This window comes from Rhipicephalus microplus, chromosome 1 (genome assembly GCF_043290135.1).
Source record: "Rhipicephalus microplus isolate Deutch F79 chromosome 1, USDA_Rmic, whole genome shotgun sequence".
Taxonomy (NCBI): domain Eukaryota; kingdom Metazoa; phylum Arthropoda; class Arachnida; order Ixodida; family Ixodidae; genus Rhipicephalus; species Rhipicephalus microplus.
Genome location: NC_134700.1, coordinates 141,639,243 through 141,666,602, shown reverse-complemented (window position 1 = coordinate 141,666,602; position 27,360 = coordinate 141,639,243). Strand labels below are relative to the sequence as shown.

Genomic DNA, 27,360 nt, shown 5'->3' with positions numbered 1-27,360 from the left:
GACGACGGCGGGCATATTTTAGGTGGTGTAACACTCATATTGATTAGATTTACCCGATGAGATCTGATAAACCGATGGAAGAAGACCAGACTATGTGCATCTATAGTATCAATTAGTTTCCGTGTTGGCTTTGGAATGATTTATGAAGAAGAGCGTCGTGCACCTGATGTTTACATATGATGTCTAAAGTAACCACAATTTCAGCGTGGGTGGAATCTTGGCTGCGGTGAAGTTACGATGGAGGCGAAAAATCCGTAGGCCCGTGAGCTCAGATTTGGGCGCACAGTGAAGAACCCCAGATAGACGAAATTTTCGAAGCCCTCTACTACAGCGTCTCTCATAATCAAATGGTGGTTTTGGGATGTTGGCCCCACATATAAACCAATCAATGAAGTTCGGCCTCTTTTTGTTGCACTGGCTGTGAACAGAACAGGCGCCCTGTTCGTCCTATTATTTCTCCTAGCCGTATCCTTCATCTTGTGCTTCGCTACCAAAACGTATGCGGCGATTTGTTTGGCGTCGCGGTTACGGGTTATTTGTTTGGGTCGCGGTTATGGGGGCGCGAATTGAACCTCGCCAAAAACTTCTCGAGCCGAAGTAGTTTAGGGGTAAAGCTCCTTATGGCGTATCCAAACGACGGACCAAACCAGACTTCTCCGCCGTCGACGGCCCAGTACGTGTTCCTACGTCACAGATTTGTGTCTGCCATGGCGCGTCCGAGGATCTCGTGAACACAAAATGCCAAGCTCTTTTTTGCATTTTGATTCGTGTGGAATAACAGTGCATATTCAGCTGAAGCTGACAATATTTATTGATATGTGTGGTTTAACGTCCCAAAGCCGCCATATGATTAGGGAGCCACCGTAGTCGAGGGCTCCGAAAATTTAGATCACCTGGGGTTCTTTAACGTATATTCAAATCTGAGCAAACGGGCCTACAACGTTTCTGCTTCCATCGAAAATGCAGCCGCCACAACCATGATTTGATCCCGCGACTTGCGGGTCAGCAGCCAAGTACCTTAGCCACTAGACCACCGCGGCGGGGCCAGCCGACATTGTATATTTGGCGACAAGCACGACATTAGTTTTTTTTTTTCTCATTTGGTTTCGTATATTTAGCCAACATTGCTTCGAAACTTTGCAGGCGTTTTCCCACACAACGTAATGTCGGCTCTGCAAGTGGGGCTCACCAAGTTCGCGCATAGGCTAAACTGAAAAGTCTGAGATGCAGCACATTAGGAGCATTAATTCGAGTAGAAATGCACACACATGCAACTCTAGCCAAAAGCAAGGTACCGTAGCGTGACCTGCAGCCTTGTTCCCGCTGATATGGCTCACCGCATAACAATGTCCTGTCGTTCTATGCGAGATCACCAGAGCGACAGCAACTTAACAAACTGTTCTCTTGACACTCACAGCAGCCTCCTGTATTCTTCGCTGTTACTAGCCAAACGCTCATGGTACAGTTCATGTTGCATATACAGGAGCTTCGCAGCAATGTAGTCATTTTGCCAACAATATCTTTTTGTAGGAAAGAAGAGTACTACATCATCTTATTCTGATAACGGAATTGTTACTTTCTTTCGAACTCCATCTTCGACGTAAACTCTGCCACGAAGAAGAAAACATGATAACCTGCTTTAATTTTCCAGGCAATTATTGTTTTTTCGACTTTCACACACTCGCACCATCTAGAGAACTAAGGAAGAAGTAACTATTCACACATTATGACATCTGAGATTTGGTGGCCCTCGTGCTACCGCTAAACACTGATCTTATGTCCTACCAATAGAGGCGCTCACAAAGCTTATCGCTCTTCGATAACGAGTACGGCGCTCACAAACAACACTGAATTGTCATGAATACGTTGCGGCAAAACTTGCGGACCCAAACATAAAGCCAACACAGTTGGCAGCTCGGGACTAAGAGCCCACGCAATGCGCGATGAAGAGCTTAAAGATTTGAAGTGGACAGCTCTCACTTCAGTGTACCACCATGGTATTTTTTTCTTCGGTGCATCCGTCTACTCGCTACGTTCATCGTCTCGACGCGGTTTGCAGCCGGACGGGCGGCGGGACGATCGTCCGCGGGAGAAATCTCCGCAGAGAAGTTCGTGGCGTGGATACATGTATAGAGGCTAACCTTGACCAGCGTCACCCTCGCGTCACCTTCACTTGCTACACAGTTGTGAAAAAAAAAATTGACAGCATATCCACGGAGTGAATGATGGAGAGTGGGGCGAAGCATTTTTGCGTACATTCGTTCTTGATTCCTTCCGTCCTTGCGTTCTTCTGCGTGACCGTCCATACGTCCATCCGCCCGTCCGTGCGTGCGTCAGTTCGTGCGTCCGTCACTGCGTTCGTAAATCCGCCCCTGCGTCCGTTCAAGCGTCCATCCATGCATCTGTCTGTGTGTCCGTTCGTCCATCTATTCAACACTCCAAGTACTACCATCTCGCATGTTTTCATTATATATTCCCCATATAGAAGCACCGCCATCCAGTGGACATTCCAAGGACTAAACTAGAGGTGGCACACGCACACTTTCTTACGGCTTGCGCTTCGGGTCTACTTCCCACCTTTAACCACCTCGAGTTCATGGTATATACTAGTTCACTGTATTCATGGCACTGTGGCCCAACGCTCGCTAAACCTTTCTAAAACCAAGGAGGTTACGCCCAGCGAGTATAACGCAGCAACCTTTTCCTGAAAGATAGTGCTCAATGTACATGCCAATGGCTGCTAATGGGGATCGCAGCGTGCGCGTAAACTAAAAGCCGAATGCTCCTGTCTCTCATTCACCATTAGCAGCCAGTGGCATGTACATTGAGCACTATTTCTTATTGTTCAACAACGCACAGAAGAAATCTCTCACGGGCACCACTTTGGAAAAAATCAAAATGTTATACTTGTTACATACTACAACGGCTACGAGGGACGAACAGGTGCCGCTATAAGGAGCCTCGCACCTAAAAAAAAAAAACACCTGCACCGTCCATTAACGCGGCCATCCACCTGTCCGTCGATCTATCTATGCGTCCATCCGCCCATCAGTTTGTGCGTCCATAAGTCCATTCATTCTTCTATCTGTCAAATCATTCATCCATTAATGCGTCCATCCCTCCATCGGTTAGTCCGTCTGTTGTAAAGGGCTCTGGTTTGATGGCGTCCAACCACTGCCACCAATTGTAAAGGACTCGGCGTGGATTACATCCTGCCGCTGCCACGAGTTGTAAATAGATGGGTTAGGCCGGTCTGTTTATACTAGTTGGCTACCCGCCGTTGTTCACATAGCCGTTGTACGCCAGTGAGGAGACGAGTTTTTCTCCGCAAGAGCGTTCGTAAGCTTGTAGTGCTTAATTTGCCTATTCTGAAGTTTGATGACGAAACATCGCAGTAAAGGTTTCTTAGCTATTCCGTAATTTCCTCCTTGGAAACTTATTCTATCCTACTCATCAATTCTCACAGAAGAACACTTGAAAAGACCAATAGACCAATAGTCTTCATGGAGCTTTAGTTCAGTGCAAACCTTCTCATTAGAGGTTGGATAACGCTCTCTATTTCCGCCTGCTCAGAATTTATGAATCCTCGAATTTACTCGAGACCATCTTAAACCCTGTATAGCTCTTCTTGTCTCTTCGTGTTCTTGCTCTGTTCTCTCCTTCCACTCTTCTCTCTCCTTCTCTCGTTCCAGTCTTTCCTTCTCTCGTTCCAATCTTTTCTTTTCTTTCTCTTTCTTCTTACCCTAAAGTCTGTACTGGGTTTTTCATCTCCTCCTCACTGGATCCTCAAAAAGTCCAACTCTAAATCTGTACCCCTTTCATTCCTTCGTCTACTTCAATACTTACAATCTTACTCGCAGCCAAAAGTTCATCGATCAGCATTGACCTCAACACCATGACTGCTGCTTTACTTTGGTCCTGCGCCTCACACATAATTAGGCGAATCCTCTAACTCACTCAATACTCAGAAATAGCTGATCTACCGAATTCCTACACAATTCAGCTTCTACTCAACTAACACTTATAAAATGAAGCCTGGAAAGTCAAAGCCGAGATGAAATACTCACCACAACACAGCATCATGTCGCAAGGTCCATCTCACCGCTGCCAACCAGTAATAAAGAACTAGGGGTTAATGGCACCTCACCTCTGCTACCAGTTGTGAAGGAGTCGGAGTTCATGGCGTTCCACCACTGACGAACAGAAACAGATCGAGTGCAGCGGGTCTCTTAATGGTAGCTGACTCACCACCTTCTTCCACAAAGCCGATGTTCGCCTGAGAGGATACACGTTCTCAAAGGCAGAACGTAGGTTTATTTATATGATGGAAGTGAAATGAAACTGTACAATAATTCAGTAACTATGTACAAATGTCTTCGACATATATAGCCCATCGTTTCTATACACGGCTGTCTAAAGAAGGCAGTGACCACTGTTGCCGCGAACCAGGCGACGTTAGGTCTCAGTTACCCTCACACCAGAAAGAGTGCAGACATTGGACCACTAGGCTGATGAGGAACATAGGCGAAAATGTTTAATGGGTAACATGAGTGCACCACACAAAGACGCACCCAGCCCACGTCTTGAACCCATTGCAGGGCGAGCAGGTAGAGTTCGGAAGAGTGTGGAATTAGAGCTCCTCTGTGGGGAAGATAGCCGCTGGCACGAACGTACGCAGCATTTCAATGCTGTGTTTAGGTACAGTATTCTAGAACTTTCTAGAACACATCTCTTCAAGCGCTTCATTCCTGAAAACTGCTACAGTGACGCCATCCCACGCTTCCGAACCGTCAGCGCTTTGTCACGGCTCTGCGTAGGCGACAATCGCTCAGTTGAGATGTTGACTCCATGACAACTGCATCAGTGATGCCGTCTCACGCTGTTCGTCTCTCCCGAAGCTACCGTCGAGTTCATTGTAGCCCAGCCACAGCGCACTGCCTGGCCCACCTTCAGGACAGCGTCGTGTTTTTTGCTTCCAACCGGGTGCTGATATGGGGGGGGGGGGGTGAAGCTTTCTTGCAGACTAGCGCACTCAGAATGGCGTCTGCTAATACGAACTGCCGGGCCAAAGGTAACACCGTTCATCTGTTCATCCTAGTCGCCTACTTCTAGGTAGGCATTATAGACCCTAGTACCTAAATTTGCTTACTCGTCATCATCAAGTTCATAGAGATGCGTGGAATTTTGTTGAGTTTGTCTTTTTCTCTATTCATGTCTTCATTTCTTCTCTTTCTGTCCTGATTCGCCTGCTCATCAAAGTTGCTGAATCTCGCGCCAGACAAATGGGCCCCAGTGTTTTGGGAGCGGAACAAAAGACGTGGACAAAAAACAGTGTTTGAAGCTTCAAGATGGCACCATTTATGATCACCCGTTAAGCAAAAAACGCTCGGCGTGAAGGCTACCCTGTTACACAAAGCTGCGCAATAAAGACGCAGAGGCATGGCATTCGGATCATGTTCACATAAACATGCAAACAAACTGGCTTGAATACATGCACTCCCCCCGCCATTGTGGCGTTTATGCAAACCCTCTAGTAAGATATTTTAGTATAAAAGCGAATTTCTTCTGAGTAATGCGAAATAAAGCCAAGACGGTGTAAGAAATTATGCCTATGCAGTTTGACGACGTACGCCTGATCAATAGAGGTTGGTGCATATACTAACCTGGAATTCATATTTTGGGAAAAGACTGCCAGCACATACCAGCAGCACGTAAGTATATGACGTACCATACAACCACTGCTTGTATTGCCTACTTTGATTTCCTTGTGTCCACGCTTGCGAAGCTAACATGAATTACCTGTCCAGAGCGCTGCAACTCGCTACCAACAGCGAAAAACTTCTGCAAGGTATTGTAGCTCTGTCCTTAACTGCACACAAGTAAGCAAAATACGAACCCGGTAAGAGTAAACGCCCAGTCGAGTCACGCAATGAATCAGGTAACGAGCTCCTCTGTCAGAATCAGAGTGAGACTTGTCATTTATTAAGGCACCCTTTCTTATTAATACATGACTAGCCGATGTTCCAAGAAGGCGAGTAGTATACACTGTGTTTCCATGGAAACCTGTTTTGCGAGTTTATTTCTATCTTGCAGCAGTTTTCTTGAGCCTATGGTAGCGTGATTCACTGAAACTAACTTCCGCATTCACAAACGCCCCTAGACTCGACCTTCACCCTTCACTTGACAGAAATGAGCACTGCGCCACCGCTAGGCTGAAAATGACGCTGTGCTACTCGAGAATTGCTGCAGATTATTGCTTGTATGTAGTGATTTGCTTTGCATATAGATAGCGCTTCTATCGGTTTTTTTCGTTTGAAGGTGGAACATTTAGTGAAGGGACGTTCTGGAATACGGGGGTAAGGCTTCGTGACCCTTAAAAGTATGTATTTTTGTTTGAAAAGCTATACAATATTACTTAAGAGTAGACAGCGTGGAATTAGTGCTTCACAAAGTGGACAAAAAGACTTTTATCTCGAGAAAAGAAGTTGCCTTGAGTTCTTTAGTATGGGTGTGACACATAAATATGGCTATGACGTCATCTGCCATGCTTAAAATTAGGCTTTACCATCTAAAGAAAGTCATTTATATTGTAATTTTTATCATATGTAGTCTGTAAAAAACTATGTTAAGTCAATGCAATAACCCATCGGAATAAATACATCGTGATACGAGACTCGATGTACAAGCAAGAAGATACAGTTTTGCAGCACACGCAAAACATTGAAACCAAGTAAACTTTGGCTTGTAGCTCAACATGATGGTTATATGCAATTGTCGAGGCTATAAGAAAGCACTCGAGGTTGCTTGAACTGCTTTAAATAAATGTGGCTCACTAGTGGTGCCTCTATGCGTTGCCAGCGCCTGGTGTCGCCTGTGTACCTGTGGCGCTTAACGACGATGAGAACAACAACATATTCGTCCTCTCATGTGGCGTCACATTAGGCACCACAGCTGTGGTTCTTTTTGCGGCACATCCTTTGAGGGACGAAGACTTCCAGATACGAGCTTTGTCCCTGCGATGTTCGTTGTCCTGGCTTCCACGCGCTGGGAACGCCGGCCGCAAGCGCGCGCATTGTAGGTGGAAGAGGAGAACGATCATGATGGGTGCACTTGTGGCACGCTCTTCGTTTTGGTGTGGCGCCCCAAAAGCTGCAAAACGCGCTCAGTCCCACCTCTTTCTCTCATGGTCATGGAGTGCATTTCAGTATGAAGCAAAATAAAAAAAATAATGTACGGGGTTTAATGATTCCCTGGAGCTTCGCCCATTCTTCGTGCTGTGGTTTGTTTTATGAGGAATTTGGTTTTCAAGCATAACGCGAACACTTCCGCAATATGATGGAGAATGCCGCTGAGCTGAACGTATAACAGGCGGAAATTGCTTCTTCAGCAAAGTCACTTCTTATTTAGAGAACTCTGATCTTCTCCGGAAGTTTCAAATGCTTGCAAGAAATGAAGAGAGCATAAAGTAGGTATTCCGGCTCAAGTATTGCTGTGTGGTTCCTCAATTTTTTTGAGCTCAAGGTTTGTGAATGTGCTCCTTTTTTGTTTTTTGGTCCCAGCATTTCTTTTGCCCGTGTTGTTCTATTTTTTTTTCGATTCACTATAGTACCAGAGATAAAATGATGGAAAGCGCCTTCACGATCAGCCATCGTTTTGGCACCTCGAGAAAAATAATATCGAGCTCGAGTTCGGCAGCGATGAACATTGCAATAGTTCTCGGACTGCAGTTATTCGACTAGGGTTTTATTTTTGTGTGAGCAAGAATGGAATGCCTTAGCACTTAAACCGATTGCCGCGGGCAAAGGCTCCTTCGCTTTGGCTGTCCCGGAAAGAAGAGCATAATTTGGTATTTTACAAAAGTGCGTAATATTTCACGAGGGACTTCTGCAAGATTCCTAAGTGTGTGCTTTTATGATTTTGGCTCTGAGAAAGTGTGGCAAAACGGCAGAATGCTGTGAACTTACTCTTTCACGTGGCAAGGTATGTGAAGTATTTACTACAGAGAAAAAAAAAAGAAAAATAACACGTCCTTTATGCTTCCACATAGGTCGACTCGAAAGCGAGAACCATTTGGCTCGTAGTTTTTTTTTTTGACACCAAAGGCTGATATAAGATAACAACAACACTCGTTTTTGGCGCCGTGGTTGTCCGCTGCCCCCGACGTCCTTAATCAATACTACACAAAATCAGAAAAAAACGAAATCATTAAAAAGATTCAGGATAGATCAGCACTCCAACCAGAACCCTGTGCATGGGCGCCGAGATTGTACCACCGACCCACGCCGGTAATTCAAACTTCTTTGTGAACAGACTCTAGCAGGCTTGACGTCACAAAAAGTATCACTTAATACTCCGGTTTAGTAAAATAGGGACAGCAAAATAAGGACCAGGTGCTACACCATGGCAACTCTAAAACTAGTGGGTCGTTAAAATCTTTCAAGCTATTACAAAACCTGATTCATACGGCTTCATTGTCGTTAGTCACCACAACAGCAAAGTGAGCGTAATATCTTTCAGATGTTTAGCGGGAAGCGGACTTCTTCACCGAATAAGGATTAATTGCATAGTGGGCGCTTTCCTGCTTCACAGAAAATTACGATGACTTAACCGTCATGAGCGCTATACAAGTGTCCGTGTAATAATTGTCTCGAGGATGCTTCGAAAAAGCGCAATAAAGGCCACTAATCCAGCATTTGCGAGTCTTGCTACTTACTGCTCACAGACCTGCGATTTCGAGCTAGATACAGCAGAACAAGCATTTTCACGCCACATTGTTTGCTAATAATTTGATATGACTTCTCACAGGGGACGCTACCAACATTACGAAATTGACATAGTGTTGAGAACTTTGCATGACCTACATTTAGGGAGGCGAACAGAGCCAGCTACCTTCTTGTTTGTGTTCTTGGAGTTAATTGTTTTAGAGTATTTCAGAAAGCAGACGTGTTTTCAACTTACCGACGTAGAGATCAGTAAAATAGACACGTATTCTACAGCAATATTGGTTCATAGTTCCACTCACGGTGTGTTCGGCAAACTGTATATTTGAATGACTGATACGGGTGGCTTAGCGTCTGAAATAATCATATGATTATGACAGTAGCCATAGTGGAGAGCTCTGAAAATTTTGACCACCGGGGTTGTTTGGTGTGCACCCGAATCTAAGCAAACTAGCTTTCAGCATTTGCGCTTCCATCGAAAATTCGGCTGGTGCAGCCGGAATTCGACAAGCTGTCTGGACGCAGCTTTAGAACACACTGAGTTGGGTCAGTTGACAAATGAAAAAGAACGGCGGACATCGCACTTTGTCGTGAAAGTCCAGATCAAAAATGAGCTTTTGTCTCTTGCTCTTTAAATCACAAGAGACTTTTCTCGCCGTGACTGTGCACATCATTTTAGTGTTATGTATAATAACTTTGAGACCGACTCAGCAGCTTCCTGCGTCGAGTTCAGTAATCAACAGTTGTAATTCGTCGCCGAAGCTGTGCCTGTCACGAGCAAATCGCAGTTTACTAAGGAATCATGAATACTAGGGCTGTGGAAACCTGTTATAAACACACACACACGCATATATATATATATATATATATATATATATATATATATATATAAAGAGAGAGACAAACAGAAAACAAGATCTATCTAGTCGCCCCCCCTCACCCATCAAAGGACGCCGATGAAGAAGCAAATGAGGAAAGCTTGTGAAGGCTCATGTAGGTGATAACTTTCTGTATACAATACACGGCCAACAGCTGGCTTAACAGCTCCTCTGCAGCAAAAATACGCGAACTGGGTGAGACCTTGTCAGCATCAGGTCTCCGAGCAATCAGCCAACTACTGTATCAGCAGTGGGCGTGGATGACAAAGATCCCGCCATGTGATGCAGGGTTCTTGTTGCTGATTTGTTTTTCTCCCGGGCTGAGCCTCAGAGAGTTTTGTTAATAAGGACAAAGCCGTTCGGTTTCCAAGAAACACACAAAAAGTTTAATTGAAAAGTAAAAAGGCAAAGATTCCTCACAAAACAAAACACTTAATAAACAGTTGACAGGACATGACGAAACACATCTGTAAACACCCAACAAGAACGTTCAAAGTCAGTAACTAAACCTAACGTTCGAAAGGGGCTGAGTGATGGGAGTAGCGCAAGAGTATCGGTGCAGTCTCACCCACAAGTTGGTTTTCGGCGGTGATGAGAAACCGGAACGCCGTGACTCCGGCGTCAGTGCGTGGGCTGGACGAGGACGAGGGAACGCTGGCTGCAGGCGACACGTCGAAAAGCCCTACCAAATCGTGATGGTTTCGGCTTGAGGAGCGTGGACACGTCGGAGATGGGAGAACGCAGGCTGGTGGCGACGCGTCCGGGAACTAGGGTCGACCTAGTCAAGCAGCTGGGCGCACAGCTCGGGCCCGGAGCCCGACGGCTGTAGCTCGCCTGCCGGAACCAAAGTCCGCAGGCCCTGGAAAGGAGTTCAGGACCGGATGGCCACGGTCCTTTGGAGCGGGAACCCGACAGCAGGAGGCCCCGGCCGGTGGAAGTCCTGTAGGCTCGGGTCCGGAACCCAACGGCCCATCTTCAGCGCCCGGTCCGGTGACGACCTTCCGCTTGCACTGCCTGCCTCGAATTCCCCTTGCTCTGGTCTCCCCAGGCTCCTGCTTCAGCTCTGGCCCACTTGTCTCGTTCTCATTGGAGATACTACTGTTTCGTGGTGTCAAGCCATTGGGCCTTGAAATCTCCGTGTTCGCTGCCCATTGGATGTTTTACCTTTTGTTTACTTCACGTCCTGCCACGCATCCTCGTGCTTGACGCTCTTTAACGTCGTCATTCTTGTTTAAGCAGCACCGCACGTGCACTCTGGTATTTCTCCTTTTGTTTTTTTTTTCCGTGACGCGCACTTTTCGAAGGCGCGCACTTTGAACGCGCACCACACATCACATACGCCCCCCTTTTATTCAAGTTTTTTTTTAGAAAAAAAAAAACTGCCGATGAGTGCGCGTTCTGCACTACGTCACAATTAAACCACATATTTGCACCACGCAGTTCAACACATCACCGGGCTACAGTTCGCTACATCGTCCAAATGTCCACACTTAAACTTTAGATTCACCCAATTGCATTTAAAAGTTCTGAAACCCGGAATAAACCTTTTTACTACAAAATCGACTATGGACAAAGCTACTTGTGTCCGCATCTAAAAGTCGAAGTCCAAAAAGAGCTACCGGTTTTCTAACCCTACACTCAGGTTATCGCGTCCCAAACCAGACGCACTGCCCTTCTCGCACGTTTCGAAAGTAACTGTGGCAAACATGCTTTTATGCACTTTCGCTGAAACGCGTGTCTGCGCCCCCGCCGGCCACATGAACGCTTACCGGTCACAGAGGAACAGGGCGCGGTCTCGAGCCGTCGGCGTCGACACGAAACGCACTGAGACACGAATGTCCAAATGCCACAATCTCTCACACAAATGCTTTCTTTTAATTCACCATCTAATGAACACAAGCTCGGGGTGCCCTCAGCAAGCCCAAACGCTCCGACAAGCGTGTGAGGTTCCTGGATTCTTGAGAAGGGATGCCGTTGTGCTCGGTCATTATACAGCTCATCTTGAGTGGACTTAATTATAGGTTCAAAACCAATCACGTTCTCAGGTTCAAGACCCTGTCTGGCACTCTCCATGCCTACTATCGAGCCCACCTCCGATTCGATACTGTTTATTTTGAAGAGTGCTTCAGCACTCCCATCGTGTTTTCTCGGACAAATAGCAGTTACGCTATCCTGTGAACTAGAATCCCCTCTCTCTCTGAGTGAGATATACGTATGGTCTAGGACCATTGACGTGGTGCCTGCTGCTACCTCTGTTGGTACAAAACAATCAATGGCCACTATATCAGAGCCTTCATGGCATTCGCTGCCATCTTCCCAATGACGTTCTAGCGCTCCTTCCATGGAGCTATTGAGAGGTAGCCCTACCCCTTCCCGAAATGTGCTCGGCCTTTGAGACGTTCTGATACACACCTCATTCTGAATGGAACTTCTTTGTTCCCTGCTATCGAAGCTTTGCTCCACAACATTTTCCACAGCTTCTAGGTCGCCCATATCCAGGCGCTCTTCTTCATAGGTGCTTGGCCTCTCAGAGGTCCCCAAGCAGCTAACGGAAGTAATATGTTCCCAGCCAGAGAAGCTTTCCGTCGCTTCAACAAACTCCTCATGACTCCTGCCTTCTTGGCTGTCCACCTCTCTGCCTTCCTCTATCTGAGCTTCCCGCTCCGAAGTAAGGCTGTCGCGAGGCTCGAGGCCAACCTTGCAGGAATCGACTTCCCTCCAGCAAACGCTGCTATCGGAGCAAACATTCACCGCTTGCTCGACCTTCTGCATCGCCAGCTGCCCCCTTTTCGCCATCGCAAGCTCGAGTCGCCGCTCGAAGTCCACCCTCTCTAATTGGAGCTGCTGCTTCAGTATGCGTGTCTGACGCTCTAGCAACACTTTATTTTCACGCGTTACGCGCTCTAGCTCCTCCTTCTTAGCTCTAAGCACCAATTCAAGCTTTTCCTTCGCCGCCTTTCGTTCTGCAGCCCGTTGCTCACGCTCCCTCTCCATCCGCTCCTCGTACCATACTCTAAACTCCGCTCCCGTCAGTCCCATTTTATCCGCCAACTCAATTAACTCCCACGTGTTCGTCATCGTGTTAACCGCGTCAAAAAATCTACTGGAAAAACAAACGACTTTGTCCTGTCGCGGACGCCAATTTGTGATGCGGGTTCTTGTTGCTGATTTGTTTCTCCTGGTTGAGCCCCGGAGAGTTTTTCTAATAAGGACAAAGCCGTTTGCTTAACAAACAACACCTAAACATTTACTGCAGAACTGAAGCAAAACTCAAACACAAACTACAAGAAATGAGTAGCTGGCTAAAAGCGGGTTTTAGAAGGAAAACAAACATCTAAAGTCCCGAAACTGCCGACGGAAAGTCACAGCTACATGATGCAGTTCGGACGCGGTGATTCGGCGGTGCAGGGAAGAGAGCAAGTTCGATCTCACCAAAACGTTGCTGCTGTAATGGTGGCGACGGCGTGTACCGATGCTCGCTGGCGGCGACGATGGAACGGGACTCGCTCGGTGATGCCTGTGGCGGCCCAGATTCGCCCGATGAGGTGGCTGGTTGCAAGGCTCAGGCCCGTGACCCGAACTGCCGTTGCTGCACCCGCACCGGAATCTGCAGGCCTTGGTCTCGACCGTTGAGGCAGCTCGCCGTCCTTGGAAGGCGTTGTCCGGAGGTCCAGACCGGGTGAAGTCCAGAAGGCTCAGGTCTGCCACCCGACTGCCTGTCTTCAGCTCCCAGCTGTGACCTTCCTCTTGCCTCGTTCACCTCGAACTCCTGGCCAGTAAAATGATTGTAGAACACGATCAATCGTTCTTTTTATTCCTTGATGCCCCGACATCAGGGTTTCGTGCGCCAAAGTAAGCACTTGGCTGCGCAATCTTTGGGGCACTACTACTTGTTGAATCACCTTACCAGATGGTAGGTGATAATAGCGGTATAGCAGCCCCTTTTCTATCTCGAACGAATAGGACTTTGATCCTCCCTGTAGCCCTTGACCTACTTTACTCCTGCAAGAATCTAGGGTCTTGTCCTGTTTTTGAGCGGCACTAAGATCCTTTCGGGTCGTCTTCAAGGTGGGTACATCGATTTCAGATGAGATTGACCGTTGCTCTCGGATTTTGATACCAACCACTGAAGACTTCAGGGTACCATCCTCTCTATCTGCTCCTTTTCCACTCGCTATATAGTTGGGGTAGGTTTTTACCGGAATCCTTTCCTCCCACTTGGTATCGGGGTCATGGACTTCACGTGAACCTGGTACATTTCCGACGATAAGGTCGTAGAGTGGGTTTGTCATGCATTTGACAATAGATGTACCAGAAAAATAAGGTGAATGAATTTCCACCTCCGCCTCGGGAACGATGATGCTACTGCCATCGGCTAAGAATAGCGTAGCGGTAGTACCTATGAGGGCTTCATCGGGTACCAGAGAACGACGCACCACCAGTGTATTGCTACCCGTATCCCGCAACACTGAGACGGTTCGGCCAAAGATTCGGCCCTGTAACACGGGCATTTTGTGTGTGGCAAACTTCGGGTGAGTATTCACGGCGCCCGCCATGTCCTCTTCTTTGTCCGGTGAAAGCTTCACTTCCGTTGAGTGCTCCTCTGGCGACAAAAGACATGACGTCTTGTTGGCTGAACCGTTCTTCTTTGAGCAAGTTTTGGAATCATGCCCCGCCTTCTGACAATATCCACAGAAAGGTTGTTTTGACCTTGATCGGCACTCCGATGCCCTGTGACCCATTTTGCCACATACAAAACAACGTACTGCTCCTCTCTCCGAGTAACTACCACTTTTTTCCGTATTGCTTTTAGATTCCACTTTTTCTCGGAAAACTAACAGGTTGACTTGCCTCTGAGCTTCTAAAAAGTTATCTGAGGCCTCGGCCATGTCCTCTAGCTTGTTGAAGTTCTTTTCTCGCAGGAAAAGTGCCAAACGGTGATGACAGTTTCTTAAGAACTGTTCTGTAACTATCAAGTTACGAAGAGCCGAATATTCTTTTCCGGTCCTCGACATTTCGACCCAACGATCGAAAAAACTCAGTAGCCTAGTTGCGTACTGCTTGCCTGTTTCGCCGTCCTGTGGCTTGCTTTGTCGGAACTTTTCCCGATACCCTTCGGCCGTAAAACGGAAACGCTGGAGCAACGCCAACTTGGCTTTATCATAATCGAGTGAATCCTCCGGCGAAAGTCTTCCAAACACCTTTAAGGCTTCTCCGCTCAAACATAAACTTAAAGCTGTGGCCCATTTGTCCCTAGGCCATTCTTGACCGATGGCGACTCTCTCGAACCTTTTTAAATAGGCGTCCAAGTCGTCCCGGCTTTCATTAAATCCCGGTATCAACTTATGAGGATTCACGCTGCATGAAACACTCCTTTCTTGTGCTGAGCCTGGTGCTGAGTCAACAGTTCTTGTCTCCACACGGCTACTCTCAGCTTCGGCAAGTCTAAGACGCAGTTGCAGGTTTTGGTTCTCTAATTCCAGCTGCTCCTTCTTTGCGCGTGTCTCCAGTTCGAGCTGTTTTTCTTTTTCGCGCGTCTCGAGCTCAAGCTGCTCCTTCTTGGCCTGCGTCTCCCGTTCCAACTGTTCCTTTCGAGCTTCTCGTTCCGCAGCCCGTTCCTCTCGTGCTCGTGCCTCCTTCTCCTCGTACCATGCTTTAAAATCCGCCCCATCAATTCCCATGCGATCCGCCAAGGCCATTAGCTCTCGCATATTCGACATGATGTCAACCGCGTCAATAAATGAAGGTGTCAAACCAACGGCTTTGTCCTGTCGCTGCGGACGCCAGTTTGTGATGCAGGGTTCTTGTTGCTGATTTGTTTTTCTCCCGGGCTGAGCCTCAGAGAGTTTTGTTAATAAGGACAAAGCCGTTCGGTTTCCAAGAAACACACAAAAAGTTTAATTGAAAAGTAAAAAGGCAAAGATTCCTCACAAAACAAAACACTTAATAAACAGTTGACAGGACATGACGAAACACATCTGTAAACACCCAACAAGAACGTTCAAAGTCAGTAACTAAACCTAACGTTCGAAAGGGGCTGAGTGATGGGAGTAGCGCAAGAGTATCGGTGCAGTCTCACCCACAAGTTGGTTTTCGGCGGTGATGAGAAACCGGAACGCCGTGACTCCGGCGTCAGTGCGTGGGCTGGACGAGGACGAGGGAACGCTGGCTGCAGGCGACACGTCGAAAAGCCCTACCAAATCGTGATGGTTTCGGCTTGAGGAGCGTGGACACGTCGGAGATGGGAGAACGCAGGCTGGTGGCGACGCGTCCGGGAACTAGGGTCGACCTAGTCAAGCAGCTGGGCGCACAGCTCGGGCCCGGAGCCCGACGGCTGTAGCTCGCCTGCCGGAACCAAAGTCCGCAGGCCCTGGAAAGGAGTTCAGGACCGGATGGCCACGGTCCTTTGGAGCGGGAACCCGACAGCAGGAGGCCCCGGCCGGTGGAAGTCCTGTAGGCTCGGGTCCGGAACCCAACGGCCCATCTTCAGCGCCCGGTCTGGTGACGACCTTCCGCTTGCACTGCCTGCCTCGAATTCCCCTTGCTCTGGTCTCCCCAGGCTCCTGCTTCAGCTCTGGCCCACTTGTCTCGTTCTCATTGGAGATACTACTGTTTCGTGGTGTCAAGCCATTGGGCCTTGAAATCTCCGTGTTCGCTGCCCATTGGATGTTTTACCTTTTGTTTACTTCACGTCCTGCCACGCATCCTCGTGCTTGACGCTCTTTAACGTCGTCATTCTTGTTTAAGCAGCACCGCACGTGCACTCTGGTATTTCTCCTTTTGTTTTTTTTTTCCGTGACGCGCACTTTTCGAAGGCGCGCACTTTGAACGCGCACCACACATCACACGCCATATCTGGCACCTCCAATATTTCTTGTCATCGTGGCTGTGCGTTCCGTCAAAACACCCCTTTGAGATTTAGTTGTTTCAAATTTTAAGAATGATTGTTTGCACTGAGAACAGCTTAGCATTAGAATAGTTTTGAGATGCTGCGCAGTGAGTCCTACATAATATCCTAATTTATTAACAAAAATCACGTATGTTAGGTTTCCAAATAAAATCACTCCCGTATATATGTCTAGGTAAAACAGTATGTGGAGAATAAATTTGGAAACTAAAATTTGACCGAATTCACCTACCTTGGGAATTGAATTTATGTGAAGTTCGTGGATTAAATATGGCTGTCCTGTTATTTTTCATTTCGCGACACGTTACGAAGCGGCAGTGACGATGCGCAAAAATACACTCGCAGATAAACGTTGGACACGTGCATACCTTTTTCGTATACCCAGTTGTTTAGAGGGCCGGAACGATGCCAATGGAAACATAAATACAAACACAGAAGTGGTATGTTGATATAAAGCACTGGTGTTCACGAGGATGATAGCCATGGACACTGCTACATGAATAAACTTGAGCGGATGGCGCCCAACCCTAGTTGACGTTAACACAATGTGATGAGTGCATCATAGGCGTACATATATGTAGTGTTTATAAAATTGGGTAGTCAAGACTGCCACTAAAGTTGAAGTTTCACGAATGCTAGGGTCTATATGAAAAGTAGTTCTGAAACCTGGCGTAGCTCTGTAGTAGGATACTGCTTGCCATGCAGAATTCTAGGGTTTGATTACTGCTGGGGCCCCAACACTTATTGTTAGCATCCGTCGCATGTTAAAATTTTTGTTTGCGCTCGCATGTTAAAATTAGTCATGCCTTATCTCACCGTTACAGGGTAAATGTAAACTACGAATCACCCGTGAGGCATACTTGTATACTTGTGGCACATACCCTCCTGCAGGTATGTGTCATAGGTCTTGTGAAGAGGGCTTAAAGACATACGCGACGAGATTGTCACTAGCGTGATTTGTCATCACCTGCGAGTCACATTCATCTTCCCATACTAAGTTTAGTTCACCTAAAGTAAAGGGGGTAATCACGAAAGCACCCAGACGTAGTCGGCTGAATAGATAGATAGAGAGATAGATAGATAGATAGATAGATAGATAGATAGATAGATAGATAGACAGATAGACAGATAGATAGATAGATAGATAGATAGATAGATAGATAGATAGATAGATAGATAGATAGATAGATAGATAGATGCTCAAAGTGGCCACGGTACGCAAAGAAATGCTTCGCTATAATAATATTCATGGAAAGAAGTTTGGCCAGAATACTCCGAATGGCGGAAGAAATTATACCAACTCCCTTGATAAACAGTATCAGCGCGGTTTCAGCAAAAATATTTTTTGTAGCTTTGTAAGCACTTCTTGAATATTTAACGGGGTCAAAGAACCCCAGGTGGTCAAAATTTCCGGAGCCCTCCACTACGGCGTCTCTCATAATCAATGGTGGTTTTGTGACGTTAAACCACACAAAATCAATCAATATTTAACGGGGGCCTTTTCTATCTTTATTTCAAAATTTTAAGAACTCTGTGAAGGAAAAAGTTTTTCATCGTTAGGTTTTCGTAGAAGTAAAAAAATAAAACGACATATAATGGAGACGATTGCTATCTTGACAGAACATCAACTGAAACAAATGATGTTCCAAGGTGCTCAAAAGTTAATTTGCGAGTCAAGACCTCATTTTCACTTTTTCACTTATCGAGAAGCCCATAAGGACGCCGTGAAAGAGGTAAGATAAGAACAAAATATAATCGCCACCATTTTGCAGAGTTACTGTTTGACCCGAGAACCGGGAAATTAAGTCGTCTTCTTTAGGAATCAGGCTTGCGTTCTGGGATGGTGTCATCGGGAGTCGTTATTCTCCTGGTTCACGATCAAAAGAAGCTCTGTAGTGTAGCAACCGTTACAAATTAATCTCTTCTGTGCAGCTGACTGTGCTCCTTCCTGCGCATGCTTTAGTCTCACCACTTCAGCTTGCCGTTTACTACGCAACGAATGTTACTGTATGCGTAGTGAAGTACTGTTAGGAAGCCGCATACTGCACATCTGTAACATTGCCATAGCCGCGAGCCAATGGAGTGTGGTCTCGGTGGCTAGTAGCTCACTTGAAGGCATTTTTGGTCAATCTGTGTGTGCGTGAGCTCTAAGCACAAAATATATTTCTTGAGTCAATCTGAGTGAGCTCTACCTTTTCTTGCCGAGAAACGGTGCCATTTAGCCATCTTAAGCACTACTATAAGCCTATTAACGTCCTCATTTTCATACTCGAGAGTATTCAAAGATATCTGCCTCAATGGTGGTGGTAGTGGTTAGAAGATGAGAAAGGCACCTAATTTGTGCAACCCGGTTGGGAGCACGGCGCAGTGCCTGCCTCTACACACCAGTGTTGATTTTCCACCTCTATACAGCGCAGGAACTACCACGAAGGGCTTCAACCTTCTCACCCTCAAGCAGATTGTTTAGAGGTGAGAGGGTTGTGAGAAGTTATTCTTGAACTCGGCAAGTGCAGCGGCAATTGCAAAATCCATTGCAACAGTTCAGTAGATTATGTAGCTCCAGTAGGCCGACAAAGCAGCATCGGTAATTGAGATGACCCGAATAGCGACTGCACAAGGTATAGTGGGAGCACTATAGATTCAACTCTACGTAAATGCAGATTGTCATGACATACTGCGTGGATGACACTAGTCATAAAGAGGTATAATTTCAGTCAAGCCACCTGTTCCTGCCTCCGCGTCTATACTAGTGAATATCTAAGAAGATTACATGACTTTATGCAGCCAGCAGGAAGAGGTTCAGCAGACATAGATGGTATAGCAGGGTTAACGCGAAACATAACCCACTGAAAACTTTCACGGAAAAAAAATGCAGGAAGACTGAGAGTGTGCAAAATCAAAGATCGTTTTTCCTTCCGCTGTCGTGCTGACCTAGTTGGTTAAGTACTAGGAACTAGTTAGAACTTTAAAGAACACTGAAGAAGCTCGAAACAGCGAAAACAATCGCGTTCTGTATGCCGGAACCTAATTAACCCAGAGGGGAAGAATTCTGAACAGCGTATCAAAGACTTCAAGAAAGAAAAATGCAAACTCGTAGAAAATCCGCCAGAGAAAGACTCTGTGGCTATTAACCGAGAAACATTGGCAAGACAGACAGGCCCATGTGAAAGCAAGAGCTGAGAGATCAGTCAGCAAAGAAAGCCAAAATAAAGTTGCTAACTAAAAAAATAAACGAAAAAACTTGCGAACCTTTTTTGCGGTAAAATGTCTCGAGACGTCTTACGAGCAACCACGAGAGCCTAGGGTATTCACGCATGAATTAGTCACGTCTGGTGGGCTCTGCGATTTTCGGCGCTTGCGAGGAAGGCCCAACGCTAGCAACCTCGCCCCAAGAACTGTTTGCTTAAGATTACACAACGAGAATACTCGTTCGAAGAAGTGCAGAAGCCCGCCGGTCTGGGCAATAAATTCTCATTTGTAGCTGCCACGTTCTTATTTCGAAGAATACCGGATGATCGCTTCCATCTTCTTCTCCCACGCCATGAATGCGCCCAACTACAACGCATTTTCGCATGGCTACTGGCCACAGGCCAGAACATAAGCAGCATGGCAAGAGTTCATGAAACATCACGTAGTTGTAGTTAATAAAAAAAAACTGGCTTCCACAAGATCCGTTTCTTGTTTCTTCGTTCAGATGCGTATAGGGTTGAGAAAGGAACACCCCATTCGAACCACTAGTTCGCGTGGACCGTGAAAAGCTGTGGAGGTTCTTATTTAGGCGTATTGGCTGAAGCTGAAAACACGCGTGTTCCGCGCCCTGCTTCGCACATAAATAAGAATCAACTGCTGAGAAAACTTGAAGCAACTATAGAGTGACGCCTTGAAGACGGGAGACAACTATGTACCAAACGTGAGCCGCGCTTATTCGATGTGTGTGGTACATGGACTCAAGACGGTGGTGGCGGACAGGGTTGAATGTTTTGTTATAATTGCCGAAAATCAACTTGTTTTAATCTGTTTTTTTTATTCCTCCACACAATAAATGAAGCCTTATATTTGTAGGTTAGTTTGGTGCCATGCAGCGTGCTCTTGCGATAATTTCAATGACACAAAAGCTAGCGGACATTACAGTGAACTTTTCACGGGAGTACTGGGTATTTTCGTGCTTACGCAAAAATACTGTGCTCCCGCACCTATACCTTTCCCTCGAAAATTTGTTTCACAGGCACTTCCAAGCGTCTCATCGTGCGCGAGGGCCATCAGACGGAGCTCCCGTGCGACCTGCGGGACGCACTCTCCAACGACTCCCTGGCCTTCGTGCACTGGTACCACACGGCTGAACGAGAGTCTCACGGTTCTGGTGGCGCGGGACCCTCTCTAGGCTATGGTTTCCGCGCGGCAGCAGCAAGCCGCGAACCCATATACACAGTGGACTTCGGGCCGGACCCGACGGTCAGCAAGGAGGCCACCTCTAGTGGAACCGTGGGTGGCGGGACTATGGCTTCCGGCGCTACGAGCTCCACGGGAGCACGAGGGAACAACTTGTTACAGGTAGGCACGGTTTATCGCTATGAAAGGAAAACGTTTTTCCTTCAGGGGCGCGTATGGTCGTACAATTTATATTGATCTATATTACTGAGTTTTAAGTCTTATGCAGAAAAAGAAACAGCCTACACTACCCTTAGGAATATAGTAAAGAGTTACCACATTTCAATCGCTACTGATACATTCTTGTTTGTTGACAAATTTATTCGTTTATATCTATACCTCAGTATTTTTCACTATGTATAGGAACTAACTTGGATATCATTGTTTGAAGTAAAGCATAATAATTTCTTAAGCTCAGAAGGTACTATTTCGGTTTAAATGATGGATGTTTTTTTTTCATATTCAGATATTGTGCAGGTTGTTTTAAAAGCATAATAGTGATTCGATCGATGCGTTTGTTCATTCATACGTACATTTCTTGAGTTATGGAATGTCATAAATGACTTACCATTATAGTATTACAGGAACAATTTTTTTTGCCGATAATTCTAGCTGTAATAAACCCAAAAAATTAATAAGAGAAAACAAATGCAAGGTAGCTGGGCCAAATAAAAAGCTCTTTTGATGCCTCTTTTGATCATTAGGAAGAGCTTTTCCCACTAACACATGCACTGCCTACCATCTTTGCACATTATATTGCTAAACTTTGGTGACCACAATGGCTGAAGTTGGCTAACTGTTCTTGTCAAATTTTGTGGCTGGTCCCAACGAAAGTTCAGAAAATGCCCGTCGTTTGCTCCATGCAGTGCCGTTGGCCACATCTGACAGGGTGGCCACATTTGACATGTGCCCCCCTCCCCTCAAATCTAAGAGGTTCCCCCCCCCCCCCCGCAAAAAATGTTTACGCCGCTGGCTTTATGCAATGTCCTTCTGCTATTGACTTTATATTTGAAGGCGTGCCCATGTGCGCTTCGAGAATACGACGGGATGAGGTCCTTTTTTGCATGCTTTGGAGACATTTTGGCTGCTAGGACGCTGTGGCGGGCTAGCTGGGGAAATATCATATGCGACACCTGCATCAACGCTGTTTTATATGTGCATGTGTTCTTGCAGGTCAACCGTTCAGCTGGGCATGGCTGGGTGGGGTGGGCCTATTTTTCCATTATCGGCCACCCGGCCAGCCTCAAGGTGAACAGCGTACGCTTCGAGGACGCTGGTCTGTACACGTGCACAGCCGTGTTCCGCGACAGTGCCCGAAGAAACTCGACGGTGCGTCTTCATGTCGTCGGTGAGTTTGCCTTACGTTGTCTACTGCGAACACTTGCGACGCAGTGATGCCTTCGAGCGTTTGTTCAATTATTCTTGCACTCCAAATAACAACAAAATCTATGCAGCCGCAACTAAGTAGGTAATTAATTGGTGAAAATGTGGGTGAACTCATAAGGCGCTCCTTTGTGAACCGAATAAGCTAATATTGTGAAGGAAGTCAATGTAACGCAAAATCAATTGTCTTAACTATCTCAATGTACTGTGGTGGCCTATTAGAATTGTTGTGAAAATATTATACCGTAGCCTGAGGAATAAATGTGGTTTATTATGTATCTCTTTGAAACGCAAGTTCTGTTACTGGCCGCTGAATTCCGGAAGGTGTACTTTTGTTCATGTGACAATTAGCTCTAAACACGAGTAATTATCAACGTATCAACGTAATATTACGAAGCCACGAATTTGGAAAGATAAGGGGCTAGTGCAGTGAATGCTATTACAGAGATGCTCAGGAAACGTTATCGCTCACTTTAACGCTAATTAAAGCAATCAGCAGAAACTTTAGGCTTGGCTGTTTGCTAAATACCTAACGTAGAAAGAATAGGTTTTCGTGGGCCAATCACGGAAAACTTGCTTCTAAGTGAAATTTGATAATTTCTGACTTATTGAGGCTTTTGATACTGGCACACGCATTTATTACAATGATTTCAGGACTGTGGTGTTTGTATGTGTTTAACCAGTCAGATCTGTGCATCTGGCTCTTTGAAAGTGTCTGCCTATGAAAGAGTACTGTGGAATCCATAACGATATCATTGCACGCATCAAAAAGAACTTCAGAAAAGTAGGTTGTTTTATAACGCTACTGCAGTAAAATTGTTCACCGTAAACCCCACAGGACGTATCTTCAAGTCAAGTCAAGTCAAGTTTATTTCCAACAACATCAAGTCGGAGGTCCTTAGGCGAAAAGATGTCGGAGACATCTTGAGAGAGCCCAAGAACCCGTTCCAGAGCAGCAGGCATTTTACAAAAATATCGCGTAATTCACTGTACATGCATAAGCCAAAATGAGAGCTTAGTACTTTTTCCTTTTAGTGAACAAAATACATACATAATTTCACGTAGGTCGCATAAATCTTGTAGGCACATGCGCAAAACAACAATTCTTATACAAAAAGGAAAGAAAACATGTAAAAAACATGATAACGAAAGATAGCTAGTGCTGTTTGAGCAATTCCTATGCGTGTAACAACATACTTCGTACATGTTTCTTGAATATACGTTCAGGCAGTTCGAAGTCGATACTGGTTAAGAATTTGTTCAATATTGTTGGTATCTGGTGGTGTAGAAGGCATTCTCCGTAACGTGTGCGAGAAAAGGGAACTGGTCTTAGTTGATTTCGGAGAGCGTATCGACAGGAGCTGTCAATTGAATGCTGATGAAGTTTGTTTTTCTGAATATAAAGTATTAGTTTATATGTGTAAAGGTCACTTGCTCTAATAAGATCATGATTTATAAAGAGCTGATGAGTACGTAGTTCGCTAGGAAGCCCATAAAATTTTTCAAATATTCTAAGAACCTTTTTCTGTAACGTCTCTAGTTTGTTGAGGTTCTGAGCAGACGTTTTTGCCCATACTAGTGCGCAGTAAGATAACCGAGAATAGAAATGGGCGTAGTATATAGCCTTTTTAAGCCATAATGGTACAAGGTCTGATAACTTATACATGCAGCCAACAGTTTTACCTAATTCAGAGACAAGTTTTGATATATGTATGTTCCATGACATGTTTTCCTCAAACCATACTCCTAGAAATTTTTGCGTTTTAACACATTCCAGCGTGGTGCCTTGAAAGGAGAAATTCAGTGTAATGCATGGCTTATTAGGAGGCCTAAATATAACATATTTTGTTTTACTTGCGTTTAAGTCAAGCTTGTTTTCATGGAGCCACAGTTCCAGGTGTCTTAAATAATTAGTTACAGTAACTTGAAGATCGGCCACTGTATCAGCACTGAAAAAGGCATTCGTGTCATCTGCGTACATGACTAGTTTTTCTGTGTATGGGATATTACATATATCATCTATATAAAGTATAAATAACAAGGGTCCTAAGATAGAACCTTGTGGAACGCCTTGCTTAAGTTCAGTTGCTTCTAACGCTAAGCTTCCGAGTGTAACATATTGTTTTCTATCAGATAAGTAATTCGTAATAAGTTTAAGAGCAGCGCCACGCAATCCATAGTCAAATAATTTTTCTTCTAGAATGTCATGTTTTATGCTATCGAAAGCCTTCTTCAGGTCAAGGAACAGTCCTACTGTATATAGTCTTTTTTCAAAATTGTTCAGTATGACCTCTTTTACGTTTAATAGGGCTAATTCAGTGGACTTTCCTTTCTGGAAACCATACTGAGCAGGGTTTATTATTTGATACTTTGAAAGAAAGTTCCTTAGTCTACAATTTATGGCACTCTCAAATACCTTCGATAGCACTGGTAAAACAGAGATAGGCCTATAATTAGAAATGTCATTCAAAGCACCGCCTTTGTGCACAGGACATACACGCGCAACCTTGAGTTCTGAGGGGAAAATACCAGAAACTAACATGCAATTAATAATATGAGCCAAGGGCTCCGATATAAGGTCCGCAACGTGCTTCAAGGGCGCTGCACTTAAGTCATCAGCGCCTCTTGCGACATTGTTACGTAGTCTAATTATCGAGCTGTGTACCTCTGAAGGTGTCACTGGACTTAGACTGATTGTGTTAGGCTCTCTCGTTCTACGGGTAATCCTTTCTTGCGTACAATGTCCTGAAAGAGGCACATAATCACCAGAATGGGCAAAATATTCGTTCATAGCCGTGATAGCTGCTTCGTCGCTCATATCTTGGGAGAAGGCTTTGACATTAATACGCATTTTACTTTCGGTAAATTGTCCCAGGTTATTCACTTCATTCCACAGTTTACGAGGATCATTATAAATCTTGGCGAATAGGCATTCATAATAAATCTTCTTAGCCTTGCGTATGTCGGCGTTTAGCTTATTGCGATACGTTTTGAATTTTTTCAGCACCTCTAGGTCGCGTGTTTGGACAAACTTATGATACATTTTGTTTTTCGTTTTGATTCTTTTGTGAAGATTCTTGTTGATCCATGGTTTACGAATTTTCGTTTTCTTTATTGTGTATGTCACCATAGGAAAACTGTTGTCATAACATGCTTTCAGATAGCGCGAGAAAGCGCTATATGCGTGATCTGAATTTCGCTCAGCGTACACAAAAGACCAGTCCGTATGGGTTATTTCAGAACGAAATTTTTCTAGGGTGAGCTGGTTTATGACGCGGTACGTTGTTTTTTCATTGTACCTAGGCTTATTCGTTGCAGTGGAAAAAAGAGCAAAAATGGGTAAGTGGTCACTAAGGTCGAGTGAAAATAAGCCTGTAAAAGTCTTATTCGTCGGCACGTTTGTGATACAGACGTCCAGAAGAGTGGCGCTATGGTCCGTGATTCGGCTAGGCAGACCGATAGTGTTTTCAGTACAATAGGTGGACAGAATAGTTTCAAACTGTATAGTGGCAACGTCATCGCTTAGCATGTTCATATTTACGTCACCCATCAGAAAAAATGGCACGCGGAACGAGTGAAGCTTAGATATAATGGTTTCAAAAATAACAAGAAAATCAGATTTGCTGCTTGCGGGTGGCCGATACACTGCAGTAACTAGAACATTTGGTAATCGGATTGTAATACATTCAACGGTAGTCGTCAAAAAGGTTAGCTCATCAATAATATCATGAGGAATACAGTCCTTCACGTACAAAGCAACGCCTCCGCCACGACTATTAGTCCTGGTAACACCATTGTATTTGTAAGACTGTAGTTGTGAAGGACAGTCATTAGGAGCGAGCCATGTCTCGGAAAGCAAAATTACATCGAATTTTATAGCTAAGGAATCGAGGAACATGCTGAGATCAGAAACCTTATTTTTAATACTGCGCACGTTCAAATGTAAAGCACTGAAGTGCCTTCCAATATGCGTGACCGCTTTGTTAAAACTGTCTGCATCATGGTATTGACAACTGTCAAATAACGCCATTTCGCAGCAGACTGTATCAATTCAGAGTGCCTGTTCGATACCTAGCGGCACATCTTTTCTAAATCGTCGCGTTCAGCAATTCTGAGCACCTCTGATGATTCCGTTTTCCTGGCAAAAATTTTTCCATTGCGCGTCCACACGTATTTCCATCCAACGCCACGCTTCTTAGCTATGGTTGCGCCTAGGAGTTGTTTCCCAAGCTGGGTTAGGTTTTCATTGACAAATATAGGATCGGTTGACTGGAAACCAATTTTGTTAGCAGAAAGACGTGCCCTCTTGGCCTTAGCCAGGACGGCATCTCGTTTCTCCCGGCGAACAAATCGTACAATGATATTCTTTACATCGGGATTTTTTGTTCCCATTCTGTGACAAACATCAATATCTGTGGAAGTGATGGGTTCCCCGACTGCTGAGCAAATATTCTGGACTACTTCGGAAGGGTCACCTTCATTGGGCACGCCCTTGATTTCAAGGTTGTTTGCTCTGGTATACGCCTCCAGGTCCTCGACTTTCATGCGTAATTTCTTCGTCTCCATCATGAGAATATCGTTTGCCTTTCGCGCATCTGCGAGTTCTTTTCGTAACGATCTTATCTCTTCGGAGAGCGGCTTTATGTCATCACACACTGCACTACAATAGTCCACACTTTTTTTAAAATCGCGGAGTTCCTTCCGTATCTCTCGCTGAAATACGTCTAGTTCCTTATTCATCCTTCAACAAGACAACAGCAGCTGACACAACGTATACAATGGTGCTTGGCAGCAGTGCTAGCAATAACAGAGTTTAGGTGCAGTAGTGAAATTCTCACCTGCGTACAGAGAAAACCTGTTAGCGACGTGAAGCCTGCGAGCACTGCTGCCAAACTGCCGTCAGAGCGGAAGTTTCCTGACTTATGAAGTGCTCGTGTTCTGGGGACACGTCATCCGCGCAGGCGCAATTCGTTCCGCAGCCACTTCTTGTAGATGGCGTAGAACTGCACTGTATGTCGTCACAATGTGCACCGATTTGGCTGTC

The 27,360-nt window shown here is 45.5% G+C and overlaps 1 pseudogene; it reads left to right on the top strand.

Annotated features, from left to right (window-relative positions):
• The first annotated feature begins 5,790 nt into the window (after nucleotides 1-5,790).
• LOC142765781 (hemicentin-2-like) overlaps nucleotides 5,791-27,360 on the top strand; it is a 65,034-nt pseudogene continuing 43,464 nt past the window's right edge.